We start from the raw sequence: 3,877 nt of genomic DNA, 5'->3' as shown, positions 1-3,877 counted from the left end.
GTGTGCGTGTGCGTGTGTGTGTGTGTGTGTGTGTGCGTGTGCGTGTGTGCGTGTGTGTGTGTGTGTGTGTGTGTGTGCAAGTGTCTTGTCTTTGGGCCATTTGGTGTTTGGGAAGTTAAAGTCGCCCAAGAGAAGTTTGGTGAAGATGTGTTAGGTTATTTACGGTAAAAATTAATAATAAATTTTGGCCATAAGACCTGAAATGCTGGAGGACGGGGCCAGTCGAATACATTGGTTCCCCCAATCACTGCTCAGCTGGTACTTATTTCATTGAGCCCGAAAGGATGAAAAATTAAAGTCAACCTTGGCGATATTTGAACCCAGAACGTAAAAAGAAAAAAAAGTGACGAAATGCTTCTAAGCGTTTTATCCGGCGTGCTAACGATTCTGCTAACTCGGTGCATAAACGCACACATACATACATATAAGTAACTGTAAACGCAAACACACACACACAGACATACGCACGCAGTCACGAACGCGCGCACACACACACAAGCACACAAACATAGACACACACATATATACACACACACACACACACACACACACTGCACAGATATTGATTCTAAAAAGGTATTCCGAAACCGAACGCGCAAGACAATGACATAAGGATTTAAAGAATTCATGTTAAAATTGCAGCTCATATAATATATCAGTCTTCTAAAGAAGGCCAATATACACAAAAAATATTATGGCTAGAGGCCTTCACGATACAAAGTTTAAAGCGTTTAATGGACAACCTAAAAACAGCGATAAGTCTCACTTGCAAAAAACATGTCAGAGATCGGTAACTAAGACAACTTCTATAAAAACAAGAGAGCAGAAAGAAAAGCCAGAGCCGTTGAAAATATAAGAATGAAGTCAAAGGTTTTTATATATATGCGAAAAAACCCAGCCTCTGTACGCTTCAAAATAACATCATCACTCTCTTGACTGCAAAGCCTCTTTCCCTGAGAAGTTAGTGGACACACTACGTGAACCAGGAGTTTTTTTGTTTACACTGTAGATTTACATTGAAGAGTGGCAACCTTCAATAACAACGACATAAATGAAAAGAGATGAACTTAAACTCAGCCATAGGTCTTAATCAAGTGATGCTGGGGGGGGGGGGCAAACACAGACACACAAACATATGCACACACATACATACGCGCGCACACACAGAAACACACACACACACACACATATATATATACATATACGACGGGATTCTTTCAGTTTCCGTCTACCAAATCCACTTACAAGGCTTCTTGTTAGTTTCTCAAACTAATAGTCGAGCTATCAGTGCTTATGTATGAGCGAGATCTTATGATTAAAGATACCTGTACACACACACAAACACACGTGTGTTTACATGTATGTGTTTGTTTTTCTACACAATATCTAACGCCATGGTGCAGTAGACATCCCACTTCAAACTGTTTTACTTACATCTTCCCAATTCATTGGAAATAAGAACATATGTTAGATTACTAACGAGTACGTGAAGGAAACAGCATAAAATCCTCGTTCAGGTCATATATATTTATCATGAATGTTACTAGGTTTTGTTTGTCAACAAGATATACATAAGCTCCAAGTGATCCACTCAGCCTTAGACTACGATTCACCGAGACGGTCTAATTAAGTGAAAATTGCCACCCCTACTGAATATCAGATTTTGTATATACTTTATTCTACATTTAATTAAATTTTATTAATTAAAATTTCAGGTTTGTCTATTCTTCTTTTTATCATCAATAATCATTTAAATAATGATTTCTTCTCTTCAATAAGTGTAATTTTATTTAATTTCTAATTGATTAATTTTTAATTAATTAAAATTTCTAAGTTTACAATATCCAGTTTTATCATAGTAGTAACTAAGTACAAAACCGATTTAGAAACAACACGCCGCTCACAACAGCAACACCGATAGTGTATAGAGAGAGAAAAAGGGTAAACATCCCCGGTAAAATTTCCGTCAAGATCTCAACGGGAATATCAATAATTTCAGTGGTGTTTCAAGACCAACAACTTCATAGAACCTCTTGATTATTAAGAAAAGAAAAGAGGGAAAAAAACCCTAACAAACCTTGTATATACTGTCCCTATATCCAAAGTTAGTTGCAATACATTAGCTTCCACTTTTGGATTAGATGATTAGATTTGTCAAACGAGGGACGGAAAGTCGAGTATACTTGAAATTCAAAGGTGAAGTTCACATACGTAAGCACACACAGACAATACACAGACTCATATATATATATATACTCCTTTACTTGTTTCAGTCATTTGACTGCGGCCATGCTGGAGCACCGCCTTTAGTCGAGCAAATCGACCCCAGGACTTATTCTTTGTAAGCCTAGGACTTAGTCTATCGGTCTCTTTTGCCGAACCGCTAAGTTTACGGGGACGTAAATACACCAGCATCGGTTGTCAAGCGATGTTGGGGGGACAAACACAGACACAAACACACACACACATATATATATATATATATATATACAGATACATATATACGACGGGCTTCTTTCAGTTTCCGTCTACCAAATTCACTCACAAGGCTTTGGTAGGCCCGAGGCTATAGTAGAAAAAACTTGCCCGAGGTACCACACAGTGGGACTGAACCCAACCCGTAAGAACGTCATTGACTGTATTTTGTATTGGAGAAAATTTCTTGCTGTAGACAAATAAGTCTAAACAAACCAAGTAAGTTCGAAACGCCCTCTAACCAGACTTATGAATGCTTGTATTTCGGAGTGGCTGTGTATATATGTACAGGGTTGGCCAAAAAGTCACTCGATAGTAAATCAAAATTCCATAAATACTATCCGTAATTCTGTATTGATTCGAATGGAAAAATATGTCGTTCAAGAAGGATTTCAGTTTGAACAAACTTTCATGATGTTTCATATTTAAATGCTTTTATTAAATTCATTCAGTTGTTAAACATAAATAAACCTTGGAATTAAATGGTTTTGATCTACTGTCAGGTGCACATACATTCGCACAAACATGCATACATACACCTTCCCACTCACTCACAAGAAATACACGCGATATAAGGTGTTTATATTAAGTAAGATTTGCATGAATGCTTTAACATATTGAACGAAAGGACTATGAACATGTTTCTGCTCATACAATTGCAAGTATGTTTACTTAGTTAATCTATACACTCCTGTATATTAAAATAACACTGAACATCCCATTTAGCTTTCTGCTCGTTAAGTTCAACCAGTAAAACGACCAAGTAAGTGTTTGATACAAGCCGAACACAAAATAACAAATATCTAAATTTATCTGAGTGATTGATCAATCGATAAGAGCAATCGCAGGAGGCAGATTGATTAAATTGCTAGAAGGTTGGATGAAATCCCTGCGATATATTTAAGTATAGACTTTTACATTCTGAGTTCGAATCCTACCAACCTTACTACCAGCTTATTGGTTATTATAGAAAAATGTACCACCCAAGAGCTGGATCGATTAAATAGTTTATAATGGATCTTATATGGGAATGAAAATATAATAAATCTATCTATCTATCTATCTATGTCAGTCTATCTGCCTACCTGCCAATTTCCCTGGCTCTCTTTCCCTCTCCCCCTCTCTGTATATATACACACACACACATATATATGTATATATACATGTAAAATTTACATATGTACGTAAAATATATATATATATATATATATATATATATATGTATAAATATATACACATTCAAACACGCATAAATAAGTCCAGAAATATCAGTTAATTAAGATTAATTGATTGAAAATATGTATATATAAATATATATGTGTATAGATATGTACGTATAAATATACGTATGTATAAATGTACGTATATGTATAAATATACGTACATATATACAGTATTATAT

The 3,877-nt window shown here is 35.6% G+C and overlaps 1 long non-coding RNA gene across 1 annotated transcript in view; it reads right to left on the bottom strand.

Annotated features, from left to right (window-relative positions):
• LOC106876349 (uncharacterized) overlaps window positions 1–3,877 on the bottom strand; it is a 284,852-nt gene that overhangs the window by 32,687 nt on the left and 248,288 nt on the right. The window lies entirely within an intron of this gene.

The sequence above is a fragment of the Octopus bimaculoides genome, chromosome 4 (genome assembly GCF_001194135.2).
Source record: "Octopus bimaculoides isolate UCB-OBI-ISO-001 chromosome 4, ASM119413v2, whole genome shotgun sequence".
Taxonomy (NCBI): Eukaryota; Metazoa; Mollusca; class Cephalopoda; order Octopoda; family Octopodidae; genus Octopus; species Octopus bimaculoides.
This window is presented reverse-complemented; position numbering and strand designations above follow the sequence as displayed.